The following is a 14,158-nucleotide window of genomic DNA, read 5'->3' on the forward strand; positions in this document are numbered from 1 at the left end:
GCGGTCCATTTTTATTATTTTCACAAATAACTCAAGGAGGTGAACATATTCAACGTACCTTCCTCCTCCTATTTTCCTTACAACAAACAACCTTGTGAAGTGAGTTGAGCTGAGAGAGAGTGACTGGTCCAAAGTCATCCAACTGGCTTTCATGGCCAATATGGGACTAGAATTCACAGTCTCCCAGTTTCTAACCTGGTGCTTTAACCATTAAAGCAGACTGAATTTCATCTTCCCAGCCAGCATCCAATAAGCAATGGGGGAAGCCAGATTTTCTGAGTAACATGATTCACTTAACAACTGTGGCAAAAAAAGGTCACAAAATTGGGCATGACTCACTTAACCACCACCTTGCTTGGCAAGGTAATTTCTGAACCCAATTGTGATTCTAAGTTGAGGATTACCTGCATTATGAGCTAGTTTTGTTGAGAGATAAATGCTTTCATTTTTATAGCTCGTGAATTTGTTAAGCATTTTATGTTTGCTACCTGAAAATACTTTTATATAAAGAATTAATTAATTCTAAGCTTAGAAACACATTTACACTGTAAAGCACAGCAATGGTTTAAGGTGAAAAATACTCAGAAAAATACTTGTTATCAGAAGTTGTTTTTTGCAGAATTTTTTTAAAATTATGGCTTCCTTATCATTTAGAACATTCCTTTAACTTTAAAAACAATCTTAAAACCTATAGCTGAAAAGTTAGCTTCTATTTTAAGTAGCCAAGCTACTTCGCCTGATTTGTCACAACAACTTGACAATAATGTGCTAACTAGTGGATTTTATGGAAAGGAAATCGAGTGGAACAATATGTGTTTCCTCAAGCAACTAAAAAGCTCACAATCCTGTGGGATTCCTGAGAGTAAATTCTTTGTTATGAATTACAACCTGCTTACTGATGAGTTGTTAATAAAAACTGGACCTGCTGGGCTGTTATTTTTTTTCCACATGGTATACTAAGACTCTTTGAGTCTTATTATTGTTTTATTTCTAAAAGAGGTTTTCATTAATACACTGAATGTGAATAAATCTGTTTCCTATTTATAATTGTTTTCTTTTTCCAACTAAATGTAAATGTATTGTCAGATCTAGAGCTTGTGTATTTTCTTGAACCACAACAGATTGAAGAATTTACTTTGAAAAAAGAAATGGAGAGAGAGAGATCAAAATAGTGCTGAGTGAGAGATTAAAAGGTTGGAGAAATGACAAATGAGAGTCATCCGAGAGTCTTTTGTTTCCTCACAGATCATCTAAAGGCCCACAAGTCATGAGAAAGGTACATTATGTACAGGGGTGAAATCTACTTACCTTCCTTACCGGTTCGGAAGCGGACGTGCCGCACGCGTGTCATGTACATGCACAGACCTTCTACGCATGCGCAAAACCTTCTGTGAATGTGCAGAAGGTAAAAAACACATCACTTCCTGGTTAAAACCAGGAAGTAATCACACCCGGCCAGATGGGTGGAGCTTCGCTCCGCCATCGCTACCGGACCGCCGAACCACCGGCCAAGATTGCTACCAGACTGGGCGATCTGGCCCAATCCGGGAGCATTTCACCCCTGGTTGTGCAGCCCCAGCCATGTCTAAGGTACAGAAATACTACTGGGTTTTCTCCTAAATAAGACCAGGTCTTATATTAATTTTCACTCCAAAAGACCCATTATGGCTTATTTTCTTGTTAGGTCTTATTCTGGGGAAAATACAGTACTAAACGTCTCCGTCTGCTTGATGATCTTAACTGGAGCTTATTTTGGGGGTAGGGCTTATATTACGAGCATCCTGAAAAATCATGCTAGGGCTTATTTTCCAGTTGGGTCTTATTTTCAAGGAAACAGGGTAGTTGGTCTCAGACATGGTAGAAGAAACGATAGAAAGGAAAACCTCAAGAGAAAGTAGAAACCAATGGTAACCTGAGATGGTAGGATGGCTTTATTTAGTGTGGTGGCTTTTTCATTTATTTATTTATTTGCCTAGTTTATTCATTCATTCGTTCACTTATTTTTGCATCTGCTCACATGAGGGAGTCCCTCAGCTTTTACTCCTTATTGCTGGGTAATCAGGTTCCCCATATAGTGAAAGTTTGTTGGACACGTTAAGGGGATAATGTGGTTGCCAAGAACCTGGTTTTGAAGCTTTTGAGTTTATCAGTGGTAATATAGTGGTAATATAGTACTATACTATATTAGGCTTTGCATCCCCAAAGTTGAGGAAAAGCAGATCAATATCTTATACTCTGAAAACCAGAGAATTATGAGAGAAGACTTTTAGGAAGTAAAAAAACCAAACCAAAACCAAGAAGTCCCACTTACACGATTGTGTATATATATATATATATATATATATATCAATTTTCTTACTTCTTCGTAGGGCTTATGTGTGTTTTTCTTCTAGCCAGAAGAAAAACACACATAAGCCCTACGAAGAAGTAAGAAAATTGATATTGTACCTTTACAGGGAGGATACATAAGATATGGGTGTGGCCTACTGACGAAAGCTAACGAGCTAGAAATGGATCTATTTAGGTCTCCCACCTAGCAGTAAAATCTTGCTAGCTGTTAGAAAGGAAAAAAGCCCAGAAACTAGTGGATGTGATTCTGCTGAGCTGGAGCTACCAAAAAAACCTTGGATACGTAGGGAAAACCTGGCTAGAAGAATATATATATATATATATATATATATATATATATATATATATATATATATATATATATATATATATATATATATATATATAAAACTTCACCAATTGAATTTTTTAGATTACAGTCTTTTCAATAACAAATGATGTTTTGAAATGATCTTACATCATTTGTTATTGGAGATGCAGCGAAATTAACACTATTTTTTTTTACTTTTGGACAAAGAAAATGGACTTAAAACAAAAGACTTACTGTTCAGCACCAGAAAGACAAACATATGACTCAAAAATTTGATTATTATAGGTCAGCAGTGGATATCTGCAATGAATTAAGGCATCAATTTATTGTCAGTAAATACACATTTTGTAGGTTTCTTCTCTTTTACCTTTTTTCTCCCTTTTATAATTTTGTATATGTTTGTTTTTTGCATCCAGTTAATAATAATTTTGTCAAAAAAACAGTTCAAGCTATCGTTGGTCATCCAGACTTCCCTAATTTGGTGTGGGTTGAGCAGCATTTTTATTGTGAGGTCTCACCACAATGAATAGGTATCACATTCTGTCCCACAAACTAGCTAATAAACACAAGTCTAGATTGTTGCAAAAACCCACCCTCTGTAATTAAGATTCAACGTGTTGTTTGAATTAAATAACAACATCATTATGACCATTTATCATATAAATGGTTTCTGTTTAAATGCTCAATACACACATGTTCCGTAAATGTAATAGATTTTCTGTCATGCATTCTGATCATGAAAAAGGCTTTGCTGTGGACAGAAAAACAGTAAGAAAAGTACGCTGTATCACAATAATAATGATCATGCAATGTATATCAAACAGCTCAGGCAGAAAATAAAAAGCTGTTGCTGAATTAAGTTTGTCTTTAAGTTTTTTCCCCAAGAGTAAAAGGCAAGTACAGTATGATGGAGCAACAGCCATACTATAGTTTACTCTGCCAACCACAGAAATTTCTCTAATTCTGCTCACTCACCTCTGCACCATTGAATTAGTGGCACTAAATTTGTCCACTAATTATGAGATAGGTTTGTAAAAGAAAAACAAAGATTATGAGGCAATGCTTGATTTTCTGCCCTAGAAATGTTGCACAATCTTATTGGGCAGAAAACAGGTTGTCTTTATGCATCTATATTATTGATCATCTTGGACCTGGGGTCTGCAACCTTAAAAACTCAAAGAGCCATTTGGACCCATTTCCCACAGAAAAGAAAACACCGGGAGCCACAAAACCTGGGTGGACGTGGCCAACTCGATGTCACTCACTTCCACCAGTCACATGACTCCCCCTAGCCACGTCTACCCAGTCAGTCATTAGGACAGAGAACCAGTTGTTAAAAAACACCGGGAACCACAAAACCCTTTTGACATATATCTCTCTCCCCTCCCTCCCTCTCTTCCTCCCTTTCTCTCTCTCTCTCTCCCCCTCTCTCTCTGTATCTCTCTATGTCTCTCTCTCCCCCACTCTCTCTGTATCTCTCTGTCTCTGCCCTGGCCGCTTCTCCATCCCCCGTTGTCGTCCTTACCTTTTCAGGCCAGGTGAGGAGTGACTGGGAGAGGGGGCGAGGGGGGGCAGCAGTGGTGGGATCACCCAACAGGGAGCCACAGCAGAGGGCCCAAAGAGCAGCAGGTTGCTGACACCCGTCTTAGACCAAGCTAAATCCAAAAACACTAGAGAATTCCTGGAAGCCTGGTACTCTGAAAAATTGGCCATCAATTATACAGACACATAGACGTAAACATCTATATACTGTGCAAAAGAGACAAATCAAAAAGGGAACCAAAAGACCAAAAAAATTCCCCACCAGAATCAACACTTAGATGAGCATAGATTAACATCAAGATTAACATCAGACCAGCAATCAAGAAGTAAACAATACCCCAATCAAGGAAGTGCCAAACGTACTAACAATAAACTGCCCAAACAAAAAAACCTCTAAGACCACTCCCACCAATACTGACAGGGCAAGCCACTAGAATATAAATTGAGAGCAAACCCCACTCCTTACTAGCACTGATGATGTTACTTAGTTTGGGTAACAAACTCCATTCCCCTTCCTTTCTCATCCAAATCTTCAACAACCCTTCATAATAACTATGTTAATCATTCCCTTATCTATGAAAGTCCACCTTCTGAAAATTTAACAGTGTGCTCCTGTATATTTTGATTAGTCACATTGATCTGACAAGGGAAAAAGTGTGTAAGATTTTTTTATATCCTGTAAAAGAAAATGTGTTCTCAAACTGAGCTATGAAATTATAATCCAATCAGATTGTTGCTGCCATTTCAAAATCTCAAGACACTTTTGGTTTATGATGTCAATAGAGGCCTTGTTTGAATTAAATTAATTGAGCTGATTGAGGGTCACATATTAGTCACTTGAGATATTGCAACAAAGAATTATTAAATTGCCAAAACATAGAGTACTATACTAGTTATAATGACAACAGAATTCCTCACTTCCTTTTATTTATAACAAGACAGTGGTGTTTCATTTTATATCAGACGGAAATAAATCACAAACTTCACATGAAAGAGAGTCAGAATATTTAACTGGATATTAAACTTTTATTTCAAACACATTTCAAATTACTCCTTCAAGAAATGGAACGCTTCAAGAGAAATAAAATAAAAGCATGAGTGGCTAATATGCCCATGCAGAGAAGACATTAGAGCAAAATTCATAAGTTAAATAACTAAAGTATCATTTCTTGATGGACTAAATATGGTTTCTTCCTGGATGCCTTTAAATAGCTTACAAATGGAAAGTATTAAAATTATGTAAAATGTATCTACCCCTTCCTCATGATGTGTATTTATGAAAAGTATGCTTCCTGAACCCAATTTATACATTCCAAATTTGTGAATGCTTTGTTTTTTGAATGGATGAAATCAATGTTTTTCAACCTTGACGACTTTAAGACGTCCAGACTTCAACTCCCAGGATTCTCCAGTCAGCTTGGCTCATAGAAGTCTCCCTCTTCCATTTCCATTCCTCCCAAAAATTGATGATAGACCAAAAAACAAAACAAAAATAAAAAAAAAACCCAACCATGCTGATTTTGGTAGCATTTCTATGCCTTTTCAGAAACTTTAGAAGACCAGGAGGCTGATTTATGGCCCCTGAATCTTCAAAACATTGTCTACCCTTGACCTTAACACTCATGCGTAAACCAAGTTAACATGTAGTAATCTGAGGAAGGGACAATGGGTCTATTTCATGTGCTCATTTCTTACTTGATTGATATTCTGAAATTTCCTTCTGGGTGTGTCACTGCGTTATTTTATTTGCCAGCTGAACTCATCATTTCTGGACTATCAGACTTTCCGTACCTTGCCAAGAATTGTTATCAGAAGCTACTACGCATGTCCATCCACCCACATTCCTTCACACACTCTTTCCTTTGTTCTCCTGCCAGCGAGGTCCGGCTGGACCGGCAGGAGATCTCGCTTGCCAAAATGTAACAATTAACTTTTTCTTAGTTAGTGAGGTGTTTTATTTTCTTTATAACAAATAAATGAGTTTTATTAGAAACCTTTCCTTCGCGTTTTCTTTATCAGAATATTGCAACTTGGAATAAGCCACGACCCATCTTCTCTAAACCAGGGTGATTTTTCCCAGAGCCAAACATGGGATTAATAAATGCCCTGACATCTGATAGCACGAGGACGGTTTGATTTATGGCTTTTTCCTTGTTTTGTTATTTCTGATAGGAGTGCATAGGCAATTAGTTTTTAGCTACTGAGGTACGCTAATTATTTTGCTAAAATGCCGAAACAGAAGAAAAAGAGAAAAATGAAGCACAGAGCTTTATCCTCTTTGGAAGAAGAACAGGAGATAGTAACGCCCTCAAGATTCCAGCCTCTTGCTACGGCTACGCAATTGGAACAAGAAGGTGCCATGGGTGAAGAAGATCTGAAAATGCTTTCGGAAACACATCAAAGGACAGATATCACAACAGCTGCTTTTGAAGATAATGAACGGCGACTGAGGTCGGTAGCTTTTTCTTCTCAATTTGCATGCTATGAATCTATCCCACCAGAGCCCACAGATTACGATGTGCTTGGTGCTAGGCCAAGAAAGTTTCCACAAACGGCAAAGCTTTTTCACCCCCACGCAGAGAGAGAAGTAATTCATTATTCTTCTCAAAGCCCTGAGCTCACCCAGCGTGAGATGGCCATCAAATCCTATCGTGAGCATGTAAAATATTATGAAAATGAACTGTCTCGATTTAAAAGAGATTTGTTTATGCTGGAACAAGAAAAGGCAGAGTCCCGTGACTTAAGATTTTCAAAAGAGGCCATCTTGTCTTCTTCTTCAGAGCCAAAGACACTCCCCCTGGTGGATTTTGTGTCAGGCCAATTAAGACAGAGGGCACTGCATACGTCACATGAAAGTCTCCCTGATCAAGTTACATATAAACCTGCCACGTATGCAAAGCTGCCCGAAGCTAAAGGTGCAGCACCATCTGCTGGCAAAAGTAATTTACTACAAGTAGCTGAAATGCCACAAGTGTTTCCACAGGCCCAAACTCAAACACCCCCTGGTGGTGTTGGTGTCCTTTTAGATGGAACACAGGCACGCTTTATGCAGCAAAGGCAAATGACTGCATCTCCAGCAGGTCATGCCAATATTGCAGATCAAGCACAAATGGCAACTGGAATACAGCAGATTCCAGTGCATCAGCCACAGCAGCTACAAATGCCTGCATATGTGCCCCAGCCACAAGTGCAAAGAGGGCCACCTCCTGGCCCACCTCCAATGGCACAACCAAGACCATTTTTAGGTCCACAACAGGCACAGCAAATACCACAGGCATTTCTGCCAGCACAGCCAGCGTACCAAGTGCAGGCTCCTTACCAGGCATTTTCTGTCTCTCCACTAACTGGTGAGTCAAAACTAAAAATGTCAGGACATAATTACAAAGCCTGGGTCAGTGAGATTACACTATTGCTTCTTAGAGAAGGCTCTCACTGTATGGTCTTCAATCCTCCTGCTCAACCTTGGACTTATGCAATAAGAGATTTAGAGATAAGGGCTCGCACAACATTATTGATGTCCATGGATACTGAACTGCAGGTCACTTTTCCACCAAATACAACAGCCCGACAAATTTGGGCTGAATTGGAAAATTGCTACAGGCCTATCTCAATTGAATCTTCATGTTTACTCATGTCTGAACTCCACGGTTCGAGATTGAAACCTGGTGAACAAATTGGAGGACATTTGACCAAACTGAAAGGTCTGAGAACAGAATTGAGAGAAAGAGGCCATAACATTGAAGATATTCAAATGATCAGCATCATTATTAACTCTTTGAATTATGAATGGAAAGATGCTGTTACAAAGATTAACCAAGTCCCAATTGCTCAACGCACAGTGGACAATGTCTGTAGACTTTTAATTGAAGAAGAGGCATTCATGTTGGCCACGCCACACTTGAGAGGACCACCCGCATCAAGAGCTCCAGCTAGACGCCCCTTCCGAGGAAGGACCTATGCTCCAAGGATGCCAAGATGCTACACCTGCAATCGTGTGGGACATGCCACCCGGGATTGTCCCCAACGAGTTACAGCACCCGTCACGTACCAGCCCAGAGGAACAGATTCCAGAGGCAGAGGCGGAAGACAAGGTCATCGTGGTCCCCGGCGTGATCCACAAACTCCACTCGCCACATTGGCTTTAACCAATGATCCACAACCTCAACCAGAGTACGACAGACGACTCCTGTGGACTTTGGACAGTGGTGCAGCATTGCATGTTACCTACAGAAAGGAACTTTTTACAGAGATGCACGAGCCTGAACCAGAACTACGTGAACTTTATTCTTTTTCCAATCATCCTTGTCAGGTCAAAGGAAAAGGAACTGTTTATGTTGAAGAGCTCGATGCATTCATTCCTGATGTTTATTACATACCAACAGCAACCAGTAATTTGCTTAGTCAGTGTCACTTGTCTAGAATGTTAAAGTTCCAAGTTCACCACCTTGAAAAAGCAAGTTACATAGTTAAAGATGGAGATATTGTTGCTGAAACCATATTAATTGGTGGTGTTTATTACTTAAAGCCAAAGCCTAAACCGCAAACACAGGCAAGTATGCAAACTCCAAAAAGGGAACGCACAGGCCCAGAGAGAGATGCTCCAGAGAGAGATCCTGTTGCTACCCCTAAGGCTCCTAAAGCCAACAAAAATAGAATTGGTAAACAGGTTGCTCAGAGCAAGCCTGAGGTTCCGCATAAAAATGTTAATGTTGAGAATTCACTAACAGGTAAACCTTTGCATTCCAGGTGTATCCATAAATGGCATAGAAGATTGGGGCATGCCAGTTTCCGCGTTCTTAGGAAGATGCCAGAGTTCGCAAAAGGTTTGGATCTAAAGGGGTGTAAGGTGTTTTTGGATTGTGCTGTATGCAAAAAGGCCAAATCCAAAGCAGCAGCCATTCCCAAACGCGCTACACGCCTGTCAACACGCATTTTTGATTTGGTTCACATTGACATAGTTGGTCCTTTCCCGCCATCATTTGGTGGTAGAAAATATTTTCTAACAATTGTTGATAATTACTCTAGATATGGATATGTATATCCTATGAAAGAAAAATCAGAGACTTTTCAGATCTTTAAAGACTTTGCAACCCTTGTTTCTACCCAACACCAAGTTCGCATTGCCAGAATCCAGAGTGATCGAGGTGCCGAGTTCATGTCTCAGCGTTTCCAGGACTGGATGCGTAAGAATAGAATTATTCATCAGACTTCGGCCCCTGACACATCGGCTCACAACGGAGAGGTACTGCAAACCATGATGCATTGTCTCCTAGAAGATGCCAACCTTGATATGATATACTGGGGTGAAGCTATCAAGTATGCAAATTACATTGTAAACCGTACTTGGAGCAGTGTAACAAATCAGACTCCTTTCTTCATGTTGTATGGCTACAAGCCCGATCTCAAAAACATTCATATTTTTTGGTTCATATGCTATGGTGAACATTCCCTTAGCTCAAAGAAGAAAAGGAAGTCCAGCAGCAAAGAGACTGAGATTTATGGGTATTGATGATAACTCAAAATGGAGCAAATTTATTGACTCTAAACATGTAATTGTGATTTCCCAATCTGCTAATTTTGAAGAAGATATTGACTGGTCCAGGATTCATTCCAATGATCCTGGAGTCTATTTTCCCAGAGATGATACTGCTGATGCCACGCAGATTGATGATCAAGATTCCACTGATTCTTCTCAACCCGATGTTCCGTCTTCGCAAGCCGCGGATGCTGATGCTAGTGACGAAAGTGAGGACGAGGACGAAGCAGAAGAAGACTGGACAGTTGTTCCGAGACGTTCCAAGAGGGTCACAAAAGGAATCCCTCCACAACGATATTCTTGGCAACTGACAAAAGCACCCTTGCCTTTGATTTGCAATGTTACACTTCCACCTGATAATTTCACACAAATCAAGCAGCTCCCTGACTCAGAGCAAGACAAATGGTATGATGCAATGCAGGTTGAAATGGACAGTCTAAAGAAACTTAAAGTATTTACACCTGCAAAACCTCCAGCAAACAAAAAGGTCATTGGCACTCGATGGGTCTACAGAATCAAAAAGAAACCAAATGGTGAGTCACTGTACAAGGCCAGACTTGTAGCTCAGGGTTTCGCTCAACGTTATCCTGAGGACTACACAAATACTTACTCACCGACAGTCAGAATTGAGAGTGTAAAAATTGCTTTAGCAACTGCAACTATCCTTGGTTTAGAAGTTTTCCAGTTTGATGTTGACACGGCTTATCTACATGCAGACCTAGATGAAGAGATCTATGTGAGAAGTCCTCCAGGATTCCGACAGCAAGAAGGGGATACCTGGTTTCTAAACAAAAGTCTTTATGGTCTGAAACAATCTGGTTTAATGTGGTATTTATGTCTTACTGACAAACTAAATTCAATGGGCTTTATTAAGTCCGAAACTGATGAGTGCGTGTTCACAAAAAGATCTAACAATGCATATGAGATAGTTCTTGTTTATGTTGATGATATTGTTTATATTGGTCCAAATAAGCAAATGAGTGAAATTTTTGCCAAAGCTTTGCAGAGATACTTTACATTGAAATCATTAGGTCATATTAGCACTTATTTAGGTGTTCAGATTAAAAAAACACAGAAGGGGTTTAGTCTTTCACAAGAAGATAAAATTGAACAAGTTTTGCATCATTGCAACATGAAGGATGCTAACACAACAAAGACACCCATGCAAACAGATTTTCACAACTTGACACAAGAAGAAAGTCCTGAGTTCGAGGATCAAACACTTTATCGTTCAGTCATTGGGTCACTGTTATACATTAGTAGTTGGACCAGACCCGACATTGCACTTAGTGTTAATCTCTTGTCTCGACACGTAGGTAAGGCAAAACAGTTTCATTGGACATGCATTAAGAAATTACTGAGATACCTAAAATACACTAAACATTTGAAATTATTGTTAGAACCAACACATACTGATTATGCAGAATTATGTTGTTATGCAGATTCTGATTGGGCAAGTGATAAGAAATCACGTAAAAGTACTTCAGGTTATATGATATTCTTAAATGGATGTCCTGTTTATTGGCAAGTACGTAAACAGAATTTTGTTTCTTGTTCATCTACTGAAGCTGAATATGCTTGTGTTTCAGATGCATGTAATTCTCTAACTTGGTTTGATGCTTTAGTCACAGATATCTGGACACACCCGATCCGACCGATCACCGTGATGGAAGACAATGAATCGGTGGTTTATATTTCTGAATCTCATTTTACAGGTTCTAGGTCCAGACACATTGACATTCGTTACCAAAACATAAAGCATTTAGTGAAAAAAGGTTTTGTCAAAATGCAATATGTATCTACACATGATCAAATTGCTGATATGCTCAACAAACCACTTCCAGCAGCTCAACACGAGTATCTGCGTAAGAAGATGTGCCTTATTTGATGATGAACTGATATTCGCTCAACTGGCAAAGAAGGGGAATGTCACTGCGTTATTTTATTTGCCAGCTGAACTCATCATTTCTGGACTATCAGACTTTCCGTACCTTGCCAAGAATTGTTATCAGAAGCTACTACGCATGTCCATCCACCCACATTCCTTCACACACTCTTTCCTTTGTTCTCCTGCCAGCGAGGTCCGGCTGGACCGGCAGGAGATCTCGCTTGCCAAAATGTAACAATTAACTTTTTCTTAGTTAGTGAGGTGTTTTATTTTCTTTATAACAAATAAATGAGTTTTATTAGAAACCTTTCCTTCGCGTTTTCTTTATCAGAATATTGCAACTTGGAATAAGCCACGACCCATCTTCTCTAAACCAGGGTGATTTTTCCCAGAGCCAAACATGGGATTAATAAATGCCCTGACAGGGTGTGTATCCAGCATATGTATCACTTCCTTAAGTTCCTTGCACACTGCCTTTTTCTATCAAGAGATCAAACTCATCATGTGTAATTTTCCATATTCTGAGCCCAGACAATAAGGGATTTTTTATGGAAAAAATCATTTGGATTTTTCAGATTCAACAGGTCCTATTTCAGCAGTATTCCCATTCATTTCAGTAGCAAGTTTTATCTTTACTTTTAAATGCACCATTTACAGTATTCAGTTTAAAGTCCTTATGGCCAAAAGCATTTGTATTAATTCATGTGAAATGCAATCCAACTCAACCATGAAGTCTAACTAATAACAGGCTATGATCCCTGAAATCAAATCTCTCCCATCAAAACCATTTGCACGACCAGTCCAAGCAATACTTCCAGTATTCTTCTTTCCTTTTCTGGTCCCCTTCATGGACTGCAAGGATGATATTCGTAGAGTCCCAGGATTCTGAGCTTCCTTCCAAGATTTTCAAAGTCTGTAATGATATAGTTCTTTGCTGTATCATTTTCCCCCAAGTGTATTAACAGGATGGAATCATTTTCATTGGACTTAATAAGCCTTGGAAGTCTGCCTGATTTTTTTTTTATCTTCACAGCTAGCACAATTCATGAGCCAGTGGATCCTGTCAGCATATGTGTGTGTTCAATTCCTTGCAGATGAATTATACCATGACTCTTCTGTTTAACTTCTTACAGGATGTAGTCTCTGCCCTTTAGATAATCTGTTGTTTTTTCTCCCATTCTTCAATGCCCCATTCTGACTGTTCCAAGCCTTTTTCCAATGCAGGGGCTTGAAAACTATTATTGAATTCCAGCAGTACATACAATCTTCTATATCTATTTTTTACTGTTGTTACTGTCATTAATTGGGTTTGGTCCCCTTAGGAAAAGATGTTTCCTGTGCCAGTTATTGTTATATACTTTCCTTTCTTTGTTCATGCTTTCTTATCGGGTGAAGCATGTTGTTTTCTGTTCCAGGGCTTTGATTTCTTCTTCAAAGGCGGTTACAGACTTTAATTTCCCACAAATGTGTTCCAGGTTGGAAGACGAGCATGCCATAAGCATTGCAAGTCCCCATGAAGGGCTCCTGTCCAATCATCTTCACTCTTGCTCCTCAAGGCATATATTTCTTCCTTCTCACACGTTCACATTAGCCAAGTAGAAATTCTGCAATATCCGTTAAAAACATCGCTCAGTGCTAGCTATCAGATCTGAATCAGATAGAGCAGGCCTCACTGAAGAGCAGGCCTCAGGTGGCAGATGCTTTAGAATGCAGAATTCTGCTTCTAAACAGATCACAGCATTACCACAGCAGAACATAGTTAGAAATCAGCTTTTAAAACTGGTGTTTCCTCCTTCCCATTACTCAGGTCACCAGATAGTTAAGCACCGTATCTGGATTTATGCTACCAATTCTGGTGGCATATGAAGTCTGGGATGTAATCCTTGGCTCATGTCCATGCAATCTAAGTAAGTGACCAACCACATTACTTGGCAGAAGATTATTTCTTCTGAAAACCTAAAAAGCTTATATAAAAGGAAGACCTATGAATGACTTAGTATGTATTTCATAGTCCAATTTTTACACAGCCCATTCCCCTCACTTCCTTCACTTTCTCTTTTTCCTAGAAATGTGAGGAAATGTCACAACTATGTGAGGACTGAAATCTTCAAAATTGGTGTTGGTCTGAAGGGATGCTGGGGACCTAGAGGTTTGTACTTGAATATTTCCAGTAATGGTCTTCGAAGTAAATTGTTCTTGGCTTGTGCTACCTGCTGTTCCACCAGCAATTAACTTCTTACAAAGGTCTGGTTATATAAATGTGAAGCTCCATATTTTTGTCTGTAAGGCAGTGCATAGAGAGCTCACACATCTCGCTTCTATTGTTTCTGTTGCAATATTTTCAGGATCAGACTCAATAAATGAACTAAGAATTATATATTCAAGTAAAGCTCTGTTTATTTACAGAAGGCATTCTATATTCGCTGAATAATCACAGATAGAAGCACAGGGGGAAGGCATACAGCTCCTTATATATACAAGGGGTGGAGCTAGATATGGGAGTGGTTAAATATATATACATTAGGCAGTGAAA

The 14,158-nt window shown here is 39.3% G+C and overlaps 1 long non-coding RNA gene across 2 annotated transcripts in view; it reads left to right on the forward strand.

Moving 5' to 3' along the window:
• LOC148116807 (uncharacterized) overlaps window positions 1-14,158 on the forward strand; it is a 54,932-nt gene that overhangs the window by 20,324 nt on the left and 20,450 nt on the right. The window contains exons 1-2 of one of the 2 annotated variants that reach the window (XR_015731375.1): window positions 13,359-13,532; window positions 13,692-13,774. The exons of the other annotated variant lie outside the window; for it this stretch is intronic. This is a non-coding gene — a long non-coding RNA (uncharacterized LOC148116807). Of the gene's footprint in view, window positions 1-13,358; window positions 13,533-13,691; window positions 13,775-14,158 lie in introns of those variants that run through there. 2 annotated transcript variants of the gene reach the window in all.

The sequence above is a fragment of the Pantherophis guttatus genome, chromosome 1 (genome assembly GCF_059756535.1).
Source record: "Pantherophis guttatus breed Tessera chromosome 1, ASM5975653v1, whole genome shotgun sequence".
NCBI classification, from domain to species: Eukaryota; Metazoa; Chordata; class Lepidosauria; order Squamata; family Colubridae; genus Pantherophis; species Pantherophis guttatus.